The sequence below is a fragment of the Bacillus rossius genome, chromosome 1 (genome assembly GCF_032445375.1).
Source record: "Bacillus rossius redtenbacheri isolate Brsri chromosome 1, Brsri_v3, whole genome shotgun sequence".
Lineage (NCBI taxonomy): Eukaryota > Metazoa > Arthropoda > Insecta > Phasmatodea > Bacillidae > Bacillus > Bacillus rossius.
In genome coordinates this window covers 362,530,581-362,548,953 of record NC_086330.1, presented here as the reverse complement: position 1 = coordinate 362,548,953, position 18,373 = coordinate 362,530,581, and the positions used below count along the sequence as shown (strand labels likewise).

General features: G+C 39.7%; 1 protein-coding gene across 2 annotated transcripts in view; it reads left to right on the top strand.

Moving 5' to 3' along the window:
* Positions 1-18,373, top strand: part of LOC134528325 (uncharacterized) — a 563,803-nt gene that overhangs the window by 79,806 nt on the left and 465,624 nt on the right. The window lies entirely within an intron of this gene.

The following is an 18,373-nucleotide window of genomic DNA, read 5'->3' as shown; positions in this document are numbered from 1 at the left end:
CGTTTTTCAGATGACTTTCACCCGAAGTTTGTAAGGACGGACACACACACACAGAACTGCCAACCGCAGAAATATTACAACACACAAACTTTCGACAGTACTTAACTTCAAATTATCTAACCTAATGATCAAATCGGAAGTCCAGTTGTTATCACTGTTTAAATAACGTAAAAAAAATTAAAGGTAAAAACAATAACTCACGGAGCACGAAAACGACGCGACAGTTTTTCTGACAGTAGTTGACCTCCGTGTATTTACTTGCAAGCAATGCACACAGTATAAGAAGAGGCTAGATGGCACAAAACTGTCGCTATCAGACACGAACAGACTGTCCGATGGCTGCAGTGTTCCGCGCATGTGCGAGTACAAAAAAAAATAGTTTTAAAATATAGGGCACGTCGTGGTGCGTTTATACCCGACTAGTTAAAAGACTTTTTTTTCCCCCATCGTTAACTTTAATTTGACTAAATATTCACTTTTAAAAATATTTTAATTGGATTTTCATCAATATTGAGCTGCATGCAGAACAGTTTAGTATGATTGGTACAGGAAAGACCTGTTTTGTATCATCCATTTTCGAAGGAGTATCGCGACGACAATTTCAGTTCAAACACGTGGGGAGAAATAACGTAACGTCAATTCGGTGTCGCGAAATGTCGTTTCACGTCATGCATATAACTCTGTGCGAGCCCGGCCTACTGCGATAATTATTATCGTCCCTCGTGTTTCCTCATAGTTGGAGACCGGAAAAATTCTTGAATTAATTTCGCGATAGGCTAAAATAAAAATAGATATACCTCAGTGCTGCCTCTGCCATTGGCTCACAACTCACCTGGATGACTCTGGGCCAATGAGTAACACCCAACCAAAGCTTTATCGAATCACAGGCTGCTACGATGGGACGTCTCACAAGACAGCAGCCAATGAGTGGGTGGCATTTGACCGAGTGTACGTAGAACTATGGAGTTCATCCTACAGGTCAGTGAACCCGCGAATTTTTCCGGTCTCTACTCATAGTAGTATATAATAGGGGCTCCGGCGCCTGGGTTCTGGGTGTGGATTGTGGATGGGTTCAATGACCGACCTCTCTGACGTCACGGGGGCCATCTTTTATGACCTTGACCGTGACCTTCATTTTTGACAAATTTTGGCAAGGTCAAAGGTAAAGTTAATCCAAGATGGCCGCCGTGACGTCAGAGAGGTCGGTCATTGAACCCATCCACAATCCACACCCAGAACCCAGGCGCCGGAGCCCCTATAATATACTACTCTCATCGCTCGTCCAACATTTGTTTTTGTGCAGACACGCAGTCGACATAAGTACAGCGTCGATACGGGAGTTCCTCGGTGGACTGGAGCCAGCTAGGGTTCATAGCGCTCCGGTGTTTCTATACCCGGGTCACTCTCACAACTGCCTCCCGCGACCCTTGACCTCGGTCCACGGCGGGTGGTGTCCCCCCCCCCCAACACCCCTAAAACGGGGCACTGACCGGCGCGGAGTGAGATCATCTTTCGCATCATATTTTATCAATAAAAATGTTCGTTTGATCAAGCGAGAAAACTTGCAAAAAAAGTTAAATTAAATGAGCAGTTAGCTCTCTCTCTCTCTCTCTCCAATTACCTCTTTTAAATACCTGTGATGGAAATTAAAAAATTCAAGGTCTTTCCCCTGTTAATTTTTAGATCATCTTTAGATCAGATTTTATAAATGGTATACATCATCATTTAATCGTAAACGAGCAAGGGTAAAAAAAAATAATCGTAGTTAGCTTTTTACATACACACGCACTCTTTTAATTATCTGGAAACTCTGCAGAAAACCAGAAATTTTTAAACGGTAGATTGTTAGATCGTCGTTAGCTGGGATTTGATTCGATCAGTATTAAGTTTTGTTTTATAAATTACATTTAATAATGGAAATATATATAAAGTTAACGAAAAAGTTGGTTCCTTGCTTTCTAAAAAAAAAAATTAAATTAAAAAAAAAATGGGCTTTTACAAACTTGGAACTTGGAACTTGGAACTGGTGGTCCCTCGGGATTGCTTCGTGCTCGCTGAGGCGTGGAACCCGCGAGACCGGCTAGGGTTCGAACCCAGCCCCGGAACGACCAGCTTTAATTACTCATTACTACACCAAGTGTGTGACAGCGTGAGTCGAGTTATGTCGTTTCTAATGTTACGTGGTTAGTTCTTACGCATGACATTTCCAAGTTTTGTTTTTTATATTGTGTTTTTCCAAGTACCGTTTTTAGATGTCATGACACTTCTAAGTTATGTGTTTCTTAATTGTGAAATTTCAAAGTTATAGTTTTTCAAAAATTACTATGTCTTTTTTTAAAATTACGATAGTGTTCCATCTTGAGTGATTCTAAGATATCATCGTTCTATCTTATTATAGTTTTAAGTTATAAGGATTTTTTTTAATTAAACGTTGTGATTTTTTTGAGTTATGATTTTCTAAGTTATGACTGCATAACGTTAAAGTCTCGTTTCTTGTATATTTCGCATTATAAGACATTTGAAATGGATAATCATTGGATGAAGAGTAATCTTACACACTCTGAAGGACAATAACCAATAAAGGAAATCACAACATTTATTTGAATCAATTAAGTTTAATACACTGTTATTTTTCTTGTAAATAAAACACAAATATTGATTTAAAATTACAAATATTTGTACATTTGTACATTTAGATGGAAATAACTGTATCACTACACAATAGTGTTAGCAGTAATACTGTGTTTGGATTCTTACCCCGGTAATTATGATTTGTGTTGTCCCAGTACATTCAATAATTAAAGTTATTATATAAACCGTTCCCTGAATATCTTTCCAATATCAACAGCGCACATTAACAAGCATAATAAAACCAAATAAAGTCCAACTATTGAATACTCCTTTATCTTTCCCAAGGTTTAAATATTTTTGAATGAAACATCCATTACAATATAAAATTGTGTGTCAATTTTCATCAGAAATACTGAGTATTTCATCGAAAAAATGTTAATGGGAAGGTTAATGCTTTCTTGACATATATATATTTTTTTACAATATAATCGATACAACATGCTTTTTTTTTCTTTTCAATAATCACATAAAAGAATGAATATTATTAGTCTAAGTTGTCAATATTTACATAAGTTTGGAATTGGTTGGAGGCGCACACTTGGAAAATGATGATGGGGGATAATGATAAGTAGGGCCATGCATATTTCGCGAAAAGATTCTGAGACTAGCTGAAAGTTAAAACACTGTAGCATCGTCTGTGTTTCGTGATTGGGTGCAATTCTTTCAGGCGCAGGTCGATTGTTACAACACCAATCACAGTGATTCAGTGCGGAAGCAAACACGTCCTGAGCGCCTCGGTCAAAAAGGGCAACGACTTCTCTCGCAGACGGCCGCCAATCACAGGGAAGAAACCTCTGGTGCGGGTACACCTTGTTGCAGTCTAATAGGCGTTCAGATTTATTCGCGAAAACTAACTGCCCCTAATGATAAGGAAACACTTTTCTTGCAGCAACACTTCCGCCGCCTTTTCGGCAGAGAGATACACGGGTATCAAATATGACAGTTGTCAAAAATAGTACCAAATATCTGCTTACGTTTCCACCACTGTTGTTTCTGTCAACGGTGTTTTGTGAAACACCTTGGTGTGGTTTTCAGTGTTCGGGAACGGTCATCACGTGAAGCTTGGAAATTTGGGAAGGCGCGGCGGTCGAGTGGTTAGGACACTCGCCTCCCACCAAGGGGACCGGGGTTCGATTCCCGGCCGGGTCGAACCAGGATTTTCGCAGGTGGTAAACGTAGCGGACGTTGCCGTGTGGGCTTTTCTCGCAGCTTCACACCCCATCTCATCTCACGCATTCCACAAGCTACTGTGAGTGCCAATCCATCCATGCAGACCCTAACTCAGGCGGGATATTAGGTGCAGACATTTTTCACGAAAAAAAAATCTGAACGCCTATTAGACTGGAACAAGGTATACCCGCACCAACAATTTCTTCCTTATGATTGGCGTCCGTCTGCGAGAGAAGTCGATGTTTTACGTGACCGCGCCACTCAGGACGCGTTAGCTTCTGCACTGACCTACCGCCGGCTGCACGCACGAAAAAGTGTCACGTTCCGCCTGAGCTGAGCGTGCAAGAACCGGCCAACCACCGCGCGAGAAAACCTTCTATAATATCAAACAGGTTAAGGCGGGCTTTTTAACTAATTGTTCGTGATTATATTTTAAAAAAAAATATTTAAATTAAATTTGCAAAAACTGTAAATAATATTTGAAAATTAAAAAAGTATGCAATTTTTTATCAATGTTTTCTTATGACGTTATCACGTAAAATTATCGTCCGTAAACCGACTTTACAGACAACACCGTTTTTTTTTTTTAAATTTTCAGTTGGGAAATGGGTACCACTAGCACCGTCCCTGGCCTTTGGGTACTCCCGAGTCTGAGACAAGCCACGTGATCCGGACTGCAGCTAGAAGCTGCTCCGTGAGAAGCCTAAGATGTACATCAGGTTCTGTCCCTGCCCGAACACGCCCGAATATTCACCTTCGGCCAACCTCGGGATTTGTTTTATTTTTGCGCAGGAAAAAAATGAATTCAATTATTAAAAGTGGCCGGTTAGGTTAGCTACATTAAAACACTTTAAAATACTATGGACGGTTAGTTAGGTTAGTATAGCTACATTAAAATAAACAGAGAAATATAAATATATATAAACAAATCCCGAGTGGTCGAAGGTGAATATTCGGGCGTGTTCGGGCAGGGACGGAACTTGATGTACATCTCAGGTTTTACCTGGGCCCAACCTATCTCTAGTTATGGTCTAGATTTAAGAGTGAGGGGAGTTAGTCATGGCGCCAATCGCTGCCATGGCTGGCCAATCCCCTCCTAGCACATGATGCATGCGACCCTCTCCCTGCATGGCTAATCCCAGCATGACTAGGCGTATAGGCTTCGGCCTGAGACGCACCTAGGCCCCTCCCTAACCCGGACCCCTCCAAAATACACTTAGTTTTAGCTTTGAATATATATACTGTATAGAAGTCGCCAGCCCAGGTTAAAATTTCTAATACGGTTTTGAGGTAGTTGGTTAATTCACCGCCGCAATCGCCACCATCTCTAGGGCATCGACTTGTGGTGGTCCCTAGCGGACAAGTCTCGAACTCTTCAAACACCCCTTCCCCCTCCCGTTGAACGACGTTGAGCTGCAGTGAATGATGGATGAGGGGAGCGGGGAATGACAGCGGGCGACAGCGCTGCGCTCTAACGTGTAAATAACAACTAAGACGATACAGGGCGTTACGGCAGCGCACTGCAGCGGTGAAGTTCCCAAGCTGCTCATCATAAGCTTCTGAAAAACGTAGAGTAAATCCTATCCACTCGCGACTTCTATACAGTATATATATTCAAAGGTTTTAGTAAGGTTAGGGAAAAAAATTAAAAAAATAAAATCAGGCTTCCCCTCCGTCGCCGACCCGCCTGCGGGCCCACGGAAACCAGGCTCGCGAGGGGAAAACCGACCGCAAGGCGGCCGAGATCGTACGAACCTTCGCGAAAGCGAGAGTCAGGCAGGCCAACCGCACGAACCCACCCGCTGAGCGACCTTCGCGAGAGCGGCGCGCAGTGTTGCCACGTGCAGCGATTTGAAAAAAAAAATATATATATATATAAATGAGTAGAGACCGGAAATATTCGCGGATTCATTTCACGACAGCCTAAAATTCATATAGTTATACCTCAGCGCTGCCTCTGCTATTGGCTCACAACTCACCGGGATGACTCTGGGCCAGTGAGAAACACCCAACCGAAGCTGTGTCGAATCACAGGCCGCTGCTTTGGGACACCTTCACAAGACAGCAGCCAATGAGAGGGTGACATTTGACCGAGTGTACGTAGAACTATAAAGTCCATCCTAGAAGTCATTGAACCCGCGAGTTTTTCCGGTCCCTATAAATGAGTACAGAAATCGTTCAGAATTAAATTTCTCTCTTTTAAATCTTTTATTCCAATTAAATTTAAATACTACAAAATATTTTTCAAGCTATCATAAATGAATTAATTAATTAATCAGGGTTTAACGTATGTTGAAAATAAATAAAACAAAAAAAATATGTTACATATAAATATTCCAGAAAAATGTTAATATTTTATTCGAATGAAAAGGATTTTTAAAAAAGTTGATTTTCCAAAAAATGAAGCAGATATTTAAAGAAAATAAGATTGTGCGCAAAAAATAATAAGCAAACGGAACTAGTAAGAAAACAGACAAAACAACCATAGCTGTATTTAAAAAAAAGGCCCAAAAAAATAAAAAAATATAGTACCTATGAATTATTTGGCAATGTAGCCTATATAGTTGGAGGAATACGTTTTACGGTTGTGTTCAACACTTCTTGTTTTGTTTTATTATCTAGTTTCACCTGTACATGTATGATTTAAGAATATTTTTTAACAAGGAATTTTTAAGTTTTTGGAGGTATTTTCCGAAAATTTTCTGCTTCTTTGAATGAAAAAAAAATCCGTGTGTTTATGTACGCACGCTAGAATTATACTTACTTGCCGTGTTAAATACTAATTTTTAATTTTGCATGAAAATAAGTAATATAAATAAAATAATTAAACGACTGGATTAATATTATAAATACAGTTAGTAAAGAATATATACAATCAAAATTTAAAAAAAATAAATACCCAGTATTCAATATTAATATAAACGAGTGCATAAAAAATATTTAATCTAGTAATATAATCAAAATAAATTTTAACCAATATTGAAATCAATAATTGTGCTGATAGTGTGTTCTAATTTATTAATTTTAATTATTTATTAAATATGATTGTTATAATTTATAATTAAAATGCGGTATTATAATTTCATATAAATATATAAACACTTAAAAACGTTTATACACTGAATTTCTATCACTGATATTAAAAAAAATTTAGATTTTTTTAATGATATGCATGAACCAGTATTCAATGTCGGTCACTAAATTATAAGATTTAAAAACACATATATAATTTTTAATTGTATGTAGCCGTTTTTTATTCTGTAAATATTTCGTTGCATGGTACACACGCATCTAAAATTCACTTTCATAATTTTTTAAAAACGCGCCTAAAGAACTATAACTACTTAAATCTTCAATAATTTTAAGGGGCTGAGGGATAGGTACCCAAAGATGCCAGATTTGTCTTAACGGTTTTTATGCCATAGTATTTTACTATTAAATATTTCAAATTTTCCTTTGTTGAAGCATAGATAACATATTAAGAGATTTTCAATGTCCACAACATAGTGTATACTAACAGTATTATTAAAGCTGTATGTAGTCTTTCGCTAAAGAAAATTTAAGACCAAATGCCAATGACTTTCCAGAAGAAACGTTTCGCAGCAATCAGTCACTTCTGATTTCAGGAGTTATACCGCATTATATAATATGATATAATACAAATAAAAATACCTACCTGAGCACACATAAAGGTGTGCAGAGCTTCAGAAGAAACCACACAATTTGAAAATTGCTCGATATAACCAAGTGGAGTCTGTTTACGAAAAACATTTGGTAGTAGGCTGAGGCCGTATGGGTAGTTATATTTTCGTATTGATTTTTCAAAATGTATTTTTAGGACAGTGAAAATTGCAAAAAATCACATATATTCAGAATAAATTTAAAGACATGAACAGCCCGGTAGAGATTATTGAAAGGACTTATGGGATCTGCATTATAGCTTTATCTTTATTTCTCCGCCTTATAATGATACTAGCTGCCCGACGCGGCTTCGCACGGCTATACTAATGGAAAAAAATTAAGCCACATCTCCCATTTACAGTAATGGTAAATAAAAAAAATTCAATGAAAATTTATTACAATGCTGTATAATGTACCGGAGAGAAAATGAATAGCACCGATGGTTTCCCGACTCGTGCACGCAACGTACAACTGATGTACCTGTACTTCACTACGGCAGTCTACAGGCAGATCACTCTTGCGCCGCTCATTATACATGACCCTCCTTGTGGGTACGCCACTGCCGCGCGATGCCCGTTGCCATGGAGACGCAGAAGGCATGAACAATGCAAAATCCTGTTCTCATGCAGACAAAGTACCCACTGTTGCTTGGTTTTAACCACCCATGGGATCTAATTTACAGAAAATGTCATCCTGCGTAACATAAGGAATATTACTGTGATGTTTCAAGTCTGTAAAATATATATACTTGAAAAAAATGACAATTTTTGATATTTAAAGTACCCGCAAAATTTCAACGGTGATGAGGACTGCACTAACAATGAAATAGTCGTTGCCATAGAGACGAATGAAGCATCATCAAAGCAACAGCCGTTGCCATGGTGATTTCCTACCAAAAACTGGAAATTTTGATATATTACGCCCCCGAAACTCCCCTTGGGATCGGATTTCCGCAGAATCCGTTCTTAGTGAGCGTCTACATCACAAGATTATTAACTATGCTAAATTTCAAGTCAATCGGGTGTATAGTTTTAGAGATCTCGTGATGAGTGAGTCAGTGAGTGGTATTTAGCTTAATAAACTTCTAGCGCCTGCGGCATTGTCAACACACACTTCGTACGTGTACTGCACGTTGTATCTAACCCCCTCCAACGTATTTGATTCTAAATTGGACTTTTAGTAAGGATCCCTAATGTTATTGATAATATAATATAGCCTATAGTCTTCCTCGATAAATGTACTATCCAACACTGAAAGAATTTTTCAAATCGGACCAGTGGTTCCTGAGATTAGCGCGTTCAAACAAACAAACAAACAAACTCTTCAGCTTTATAATATTAGTATAGATGGTACGGAAACGGAAACGGAAACAGAGACGGAACTTACTGAACATTTCACTACCGCACCTGCTGCTTCCACAACGCACGGACACGTAACGAATATCAACCAATGAGAATGCACTTCGAGGTTACGAAATAATGATTTAAGAATTTACAACAAAAAATATAAATAAATGACAAAGCAATAATAAAATACCAGCTATTCTACTACTAGAAGAAATTTTTAACGTATATTGAACATAAACCAACATGGCTATCCCCACAGCCAAATATTCGGCTTCTAGTGGTCGCATGGAGCAACGTAAACGGAAGAGCTGGGTATTTCTGAGCTAATCTCCGTCTACGTGCTATTGTAGAAACGCTATTCCGTGAGATGCGTCTCCGTTTACGTGTCATTGTAGATCGGGCCTTAGGCTGGGTTCCCAAATAAAAAGATAAGCGGGTGCATAGTGCACGACTGCACACACGATGGGCAATCGGTTCACAATTTTTTAATTACAATTATTGCTAATGGTTTATAAGTAATAGCACTAATTAATTTTAAAGCAGGAACTACACCTGAGCATTGTAATATCTCGACAATTTTTTAATTCATACATATAAAAAGTTATCTAGTCCCTCCAAAATGGCTTCCTACTCTACTCTCATTGGTTATTGCGTAATGCGTCCGTAACAGAAATTAAATATATTCATTTCCCTCTTAGGCGCACAACCGTCCTATGCGCTATTGTGAACATGTAGGTTTGAAAACTTGGCTGTCAAATCTGATTTTTTTTCCTAACCTAATTAAAAACTAAGTGTGTTTGGGAGGGTCCCTGGTTAGGGCTGGAGATTAAGTGCGTCTCAGGCCGAAGCCCATGCGCTCTAAGCATGCAGGGTATTAGCCATGCAGGAGGGGTAGCATGCATCATCTGCTAGGAGGTGGATTGGCCAGCCATGGCAGCGATTGGCGCCATGACTAACTCCCCTCACTGACTATACTAGACTAAACTAGATAAGTTGAGCCCAGGTAAAACCTGCATAGACACAGGGAAAACCCTGGGCTCTGACATGCGGGATGCAAAAAGTTTCATGCATTGATATCAAGCAGGATGCTTACGGGGAAATCAGAGGGATGGATCTGGAAGAAAAGTTGGACAGAGTAGAAAAGAGTTTACCATGCGGTGGATTGGGGGCTTGTACATCGCTGTCCGCATTGGTTTGGGTGGCGCTGGTTGTTTCGGGGGCGACATTATGCCGTTTATGGCCCGTCTACAATAGCAATGTTCTAAACTGTGTCCGAAGGACACTCGTCGCTGATTGGTCCACGTGACCCTCTGACGTCATGGGTCAAGTGGGCGAAGGTCCGAACCTACCTGGTCCGAAGACATTCGTCAATTTGAACTTTTTGTCCCAACCTGTGTACTTCGGACACAGAAAAATAACAGAACACTCGCGATATTTGAATTTCCGGTTCCCGTTTGAAAAAACGTGGTGTTTGTTTTTGTTACTGAAGGAAATGGAAGGTGTTGTAAGTCAAGAAGAGCAAGACGACATTTAAATCTCAAACTACAAAGCATCAAAACAATAAACAAAAACATTTGGTTTGGCACATTTACTGCTGCCCTGGTGACAACTTTAGAAATCAATACATTCGGACATCGCAATTGTGGACAGGGCAGTTTTCGGTGAGACAATGTGACGTCACTCACATTCGGATAAGGACACGGACCACGCACAGGTTCGGACTATTGTAGACGGGCTCTCACCCGCCGCGCTGCCAGCCAGCCCGTCGAAATCTGTTGCGCTCGACCTATATTTACTGCGTGCACCTAGCGTAACGCAGACATAGACAACGTCCCCCGGACTAGCAGGCGCCAGCTACCGCGCAGGAGGGGAGATGCGCTGTGTGTTTACTGCCCCTGCGGCCAGGTGGCGCCTCGGACCGCAACGACTGTTTCGCGTGAGCTACCCCCTCCCCCCCCCCCTCCACTCCAACCCTCCCGCGCCTAGGCGCCTCCGCGGGTGGCCTGCGGCCGACTGACCTTTGCCCCCCGTGATGGAGTCGCGAGGGAAGTAAACACCTCGCGAGGGATGTAAACACCGCGCGCGACGTAAACAGCCCCGCGGGGCGGCGCACACCTGCGCACTGCGGGATGCAAACAAAAAAAATACGTGAGCCAGTCTCTCATTGCTCAGTAACGAGCGAATTTTCGTTTGCTCTCACGTCGCAAATGCAACTTATAATTAAAGACCCGGAAATTTCGCGGATTCCTCTGGCCTCAGGATAGAATTCAAAGTTATAGGTGTGCTCGACCCATGTTTACTTTCCCATTGGTTGATTTATTAGCGAGAACATTTTTATCCTTGTTATTTGGCACTGCCTGATTCGCTTACTTCTCTCCTAGCTGGGCATCGTTGGCTCACGGTCGTAGAGGGGCGTGTCCAAACAACTGCGTGCCAATCATGAACACAGTGCGAGAGTGTGAAGGTTTGCATTCTAGCTTGCGACTAAATGAATCCGCGAAATTTCCTGGTATCTGCTTATAATACGAGACTCGGACACGAAATTTAAAGTAGAATATTCTTCAAAATAATGCCGAGCTTGAATAAATATACGATAAATATTTATATACGACTATTAGATTTGCAGATACGGAAGGTTAAACTATGTAACCAAACGGCTCCAATAAATGCGAAAGACTTGGAAGAAGAAAAAAAATTACTAAACCCCCGACTTTGGACCTCAGTTTCTACAAGATATTTTGTCTTGTTGAAATTATTTCAACAGTTAATACTAAGTATACAGTTTCCCCACTGTCCTTGTGAACTCTGCTTCGTGTTATCCGCCACAGATGGCGGCTCCGTAGTTGTTACACATTTCCGTTCTTTGACTTCCGTCGCATTTACGAAATTACATCTACAAAATTTATGTGTGTGTGTATATATATATATATACATATATATATATATATATATATATATATATATAAACTTATGAGTAGAGACCGGAAAAATTCGCGGATTCATTCGGCGATAGGCTAGAAGTCAAATGCATATACCTTTTAGATGATTTTGCTATTGGCTTACTGTTCATCTGTACGAATCTCAATCAATTATAAACCCTCAACCAAAGAAGGATCGAATCACAGACAAACCAGCTGAGACGACTCACAAGTAAGCAGCCAATGAACTGGTGTTATTTTTCCCAAGAGTACAGGGGAATGTGCAGTCTAACCTGAAGGCTATTGAAACCGCGAATTTTTCCGGTCCCTACTTATGAGTTGACGATGGTTTTGGATCGCACCATGGTAATGGCTACAATAGGTAGTATTTCTTTGAAGTCCGCCTAACGTGTTCGCAGTATTACTCGGTCTAGATTCTTGCCCGGACATTCATGCTTTTTGTGTTGTCCTGCTACATTCAAGAGTTAAAAAGTTATTCGTAAGCCCTGATATTACCAGCGCATATTAATAAGCACACTAAAACAAAATTACATCCTATCGCTTAATATTCAATTATCTTTTCCGTGGATTTTTTAAAAAACAATTTTTGCTGGTGTAAAAAAATTTAAAAAAAATTCAGAATTGTTCGCCAATTTTTGTACGCGCGACAAGAAATATCTGGCATAGACATTATATTGTAGGCGTTTACAATATTGTATTTGTACTATTAAAAATTGGTTGTCTGTAAAGTCAGTTACGGACGATAGTTTAACGTGACGTCATAACAAAACATTGATGAAAATTTGCATACTTTTATGAATAAAATTGAATCATTTTTATTGAATTATCACTATTTTGTATGAATACAAAGAAGGAGTGAAATTAAATCTACAATTTAATTGATAATTTTACTTATTTGCACTCATTAATTCAAATATGTTTATTACTTTAACGAAGAGATTATTTTAACTATAACTTGTATACATGTTTGCTATTTAACTTCTTCCAATCTGTGTTATTCTGTTAAGGATAGGACGATGATAGGAAAAGCAGGAAACGAATGGGAGTGTTTCAAGTTTAATGTGCCTCGAAAAAGTCAAATCGTTGGTTGTTCCAATCGAGTGGAAGAGAGATAGATGCGGCGCAAGCGTACAATGAGCGTAACGGGACACAGCGTAACGGTTCAATGTGCGTAACTTGACACGTTTTGGTGCGTGCAGCCGGCGTTCATCGATTTATTAGACGTTGTCACGTCAAAAATTGTTTCTTGGAAAACCGGTTTCAAAAAAATAAATCGCGTGTGGGCACAAAAGTGTATTCTGCGCACGTGATTGGTGACCTCTCGCGTGTAGCCCGCTGGCCGCCTCGCGCTAAGTAGGTCGTCGCTGTGGTCCGAAGGCCGACAGCATTTCCAACCGCCATATAATAAGAGCTAATAAACTTCGTTAAAATTTTTTTTTTCTACGTCAGGCCACTGCCCCGACACCTTTCACGCTGGGTGGGAACCAACACCACTACTCCCCCCCCCCCTCCACCCTTTTTTTCTCCTTCTCTTTCTGCCCCTTACTACTTATCCATTATTAACAAATTACGACACCTTGTGTGTTGCGTTGCGACGACTTAACAATGCCATCTCCAGGAAAAAAAAAATATATAATATCCAATTGGTGAGTTCAGGATTAGATGTGGTCTTATGGCGTCGGTCGTGTTGAATTCCCCCCTCGCCACCCCCTGGGCAGTACCTTCATTTGATTATATCTGAAATTTTAACTCGAAAACTCTCTGGCATTTTTTTTTTCTGCTACGAACACTTTTCCACAGATATTCACTTTGTTTAATATCATGGGTGTAAAAAAAAAGATAGCAAATCTTGGTTATTAATCCCTTGCCAATTACAAACTTGTTTTAGTGAGTGCTAACTTTTCCTGTTTGGTTTAGTGAATTGTAGTCCAAGTGTAAATAAGACAGCAAATAAATAAGTTATTATTATAGTTATTATTAAAAAAAAGTTATTTTAATTATTCTTGCAGTAGGGAAGAGTGATTTGGCATATTATTATGGCCATTCGCCATCATTGGTTTACGCTGGTTGTCGAATTTTACGTGCTTAAGACAACACAGAGCGATCAAAAAAATTACAGCACAGATGAGGAAAATAGGCTGACAACAACGATATAGTTTCAAAAATAACAGTAAATACAGAAAGCACAACAATTCCGGACAACACAGCTTTACACAGCCGAACCCATCTATTAAACTAAATACGAAGATAATCTGGACGTCACATCGACAATATCACAGAACTGCTTTCTGTGAGGAAACATTATTTTTTTCTGTGACAACCAGCTTAAATCAGCAATGACGTATGTCCAACATATGTTAAATCAGTATACTCAGTTGTTCTGCGGTCGAGGCGAGTATGTCTGGACGGGAAAGAGTAGACATTACACTGGTTGGAACAGTGGGGGAAACGAGTATAGCTTCGGGAATTCCGCAGACGGACGCACGGCCTACGGACTTCCCAAGATCAAAATACAAAATTGGATCGGAACTGTGGTTAGTTAAGTTTTTTTTTTTGTGGTAATTCCGGTTTAGCTGGCAAACCCAATAACCTGTGACGTCGCGTACTTACATAAAAGTTAATTTCTCGACTCTGCTGAAACTGTTATAAACGCACGAGCCAAAAATAATTGTCGCTTTGAAGATAATTTGTTCAATTACGAAGATCTGTGAACATTTTGAAACCAATGTTCTGTTTGTATCTTTAATGCTCGGTCGCACATGTTTTCTTAGTCATTTCATTTTATTGTCCTTACTATAATTAAAGGGATTGTGTAAATTTATCACGATAGCTCTCTTACACTTAATATTTAGTGTCAGATTTTATCAACTTATATTTAATAATTTGTATCTAATAGCGGTATAACAATTAGTCACGTAAGTTTATTGAGACAGTTGGGTTTAATAAAATCAGGAATTGCTTTTCTCCTGGGTTGTAGCCGCGTCGAAGGCGTATATATCACCACCGTTTCGGTCGAAGTTGCAGTCGCCATCATCAGGGATCAATTACCTACTTAGTTTATTGCAAGTTCTCCTGCCTTTGTATACTGTCGTCCGAGAGGGGAGTGTTTCCATATTGGCGGCAGCTGTGGTCCAATCAGAACCTTCCTTTCTTCTGGTTGGCACGTTGGTTCGACCAATCGGAGCCGGGCTTCTGTGATTTGGTTGGGAGTGCTGGCCAATCAGCGGCTTCTTCTATTCTGGTTGGCTGGGCTATTTGACCAACCAGAGGCGATCTGTACAGCCAAGCATCTCCAGACAATGACCGCGAAAATCTGCGACTTTATTAATAGTATTGTTACTAACGTCAGCAGAGCTGCGGCGCGCAGATGCAGCGCTAGCTGGCTGACAGGTGGCCGTGCAACATGAGACGTTCCGCGCGCACCTGGGTAGCCGCTTCCCCTCCCTCCAGGCCTCAGCTACCCGCGCGGCGCTGTTGGACATCCGAAACCTGACAGCTGCGGAGTTACGCGAGCCGCCGACACGTGTTTCGAGAGATTTCTACTGTCGGGTCGGCGCGGAATGACGCGACTGGCCCCAGCCGCGCTCGTGATTTCTGGAAAGCGCATGGGCTGATATAAAAGCCGGAGGACGCCGGTCTCAGACTCAGTTCAGTGAAGTCGGGAGTTTTCCCGCGGCGGAGTTTCCGGGCGATAAAGCTGCGAAGTCCCTGGACGAAGGTTCCAGGGCAGAGTTCAGTTCCGGGCGATAGTGTCGCGGGCGCGGCGGAGTTCCGAGCGAAGTTCCGAGCGAGGCGTCGAGTGGGATCTCGGCGACGGGGAAGTGCTACGGCGGCGGCGGAGTGCGGCGACGGAGTCCTGCGACGGAGGACCACGAGGGGTGCTGCGGCGAGAGTTGCGACAGAGGTGCGGCCCAGCGAGGTGTGTGGTGTGTAAAAACGAGTGACTGAGGAAACAACATTTTTTAAGTATAATATTGATTAATTGGCATTTTTAGATTATTAGCTAGTAATGTAAATAGTGGCAATAAATAAAACTGTGTGTAATAAAAATCTTTAATTAATTGGGCTATCCTTTACGAACACGCAGTAAATCGTAACAGTATCAATATCATCATTTAAATATATTTATTTGGCTTTATTTCATAATACTGATTGATAGTAATTATAATATGAATATTGATATTAATAATGATTATAATTACTTTCAATTACGGGACCTTTCATACTTTAGTAAATAGCAATGGTTAGAAACTGTGTGAACAAGAAACAAATACAAGAGAACTATCTGAAAAGATTCACAGGAAAATTCCTTAATCGAGAGTATGTAATGACAAGAAAACCAAATAATTTACTCGAAGTGTGAGACCCCGGAGGTGAAAATTTTTGAACAGTGTGCGTTTAGGTTATTGGAGTGTTTGTAGGTGTTTCACGAATAGCGACTACTCGGGCAGTGCAGGTTTCGGGTCCGTGAATGTTTCCCCTACATGTGGGGGATTTGTCCCCCCCCCCCCCCGTGGATTTCGCATAACACCCGGAAAATAATTTTCTTTACTGTTACAAAAGATTCCTTTGAAAACCAGTTGCCAATAAATAGTTTGTAATACTACAAGAATAATATTTTAACTTTGTACAACGCTTGACTTTTGCACATATGAATTACGTTTTTCGAGATGATACTGAGTATATTTTTCTTACGAAAATTGGCGCATAAATTACATTTTAATTTATGTTTCATTCAAGCATAATTTTATTTTTAAATGATGGAAAAGATAATCGAATATTCAACTATTTGACTTTATTTGATTTTACCGTGCGCGGTTAATACTGGAAAGCTATTCAGAGAACGGTTTAACTATTGGAGATACTGGGGCAACACAAATGCATGTGTAAGAATCTATTTTGTAGTGATACAGTTGTTTTCGTGTAATTGTACAAATTTGCAAATATTTCTAATTTTACATGCATACATCTGTTCCATTTGATAAAAAAAATACTGTGTAGGTGCAAAACTGAAATTTAGTCATCACAACAAAGGCCCCAAGCGTTGGCATGTTGTTATCTGGTTCTCTACCATCCTCCCTTTTCCGGCTAATCAGGCTTAAGGGTTATCATAAATTATTTATCTTCCGTAAATTCGTATTTTTAATAATGATTTCAAATAAATATTATAAATTATCAAGACGAATTTATATTTGAATCCTAACACGAATAAGCCACGTGTAATATTGTCCTACATCACTTTTAATCAACCGCGTGTATGCAGCTTTTGTAGTAAATTATTTTTTGTGATACATTTCGTAAATAAATAATAATTAATTTTACAAACCCCTATAATCCAGAGATAATCAGGGTTTTGGTACAACTGGCTTTTATATGAATGATTTACTAAACATATACATATTAAAAAGAGTTTTAAGACATAGGCTACCTACAAATGTTTAATTGGCGCATTTTTTTCATGCTCTCAATTAGTGCTGTATCTGAAGTAACTATTTTGGCCTTTAAAGTCTAAAAGACATTAAATTAAACCAAATCAATTGTTTATTTTATCGATTTATTTGTAATCTTGGGAAAAAATACAAAATTACAGATGTAAAATGGTGCTTGGAACCCTCCAACAAATCTTTCTTCCCAAAGTTTTTGTACGATCGTAAATATGGAAGACAGTCAGGATACAACAGCGAATGTGTTGAAACAAGATAATAGTGATTAGCAGAATCGATGCAAATAATTTTATTTGTGTGTTTTTTTTTGTTTGTTATCAACTGATTGATTTATTATAGAAGGAAAAAATCTTTTTCTTTGCCAAAAAATGTTACACATGGTAAATAACTTACAGTTTATTTTTCCCGTCACACAAGATAAAAATTATTATTTTTTTTTTCCCCTGTTTATTTTAAACTATGTCGATTTTGGTGACCGACAGTAGAGGGTTAAAGAGAAATTTTAAGATCCCGTGAATTGATGTGAGTTACACCGGTAAATAATAAATACGTACTCAGATTGTGAAAGCGATGTACGAATTTTCTTTAGAAATCGATTTTTTTTAAAAAATCCGATAGATCGATTTTTCATAATCCGATTATTGGAATGACATGGATGTGCTGTTGAGCACAGATATGGCCGTGTGTGCTGCGTCGGGCCACAGATGGCCAGTGGCTTCTCGCCGACGGCCAGTGGCTTCTCGGCGGCTGCCTGGCTGCCTCCGGCCGACCGGCCGCCCTCGATCGCAATCACCGCTGATTGGAAACATTACCACGAGCGGTCACTAACGCTGCAAAAAACAAAAGGGGGTTTGTCTGCAAAGTGGGTTTACGGACGATAATTTTACGTGATTACGTCATGAGAAAACATTGATGAATAATTGCATACTTTTTTAATTTTCAAATATTATTTACAGTTTTTTGCAAAATTTAATTTAAATAATTTGTTTAAATATAATCACGAACAATTAGTTTAAAAAAAAGCCTGCCTTAACCTGTTTGATATTATAGAATATTTTCTCGCACGGTGGTTGGCCGGTTCTTGCACGCTCGGCTCAGTCGGAACGTGACAAATTTTCGTGCCTGCAGCCGGCGTTATAACGTCAAAACTAAATACGTTTGT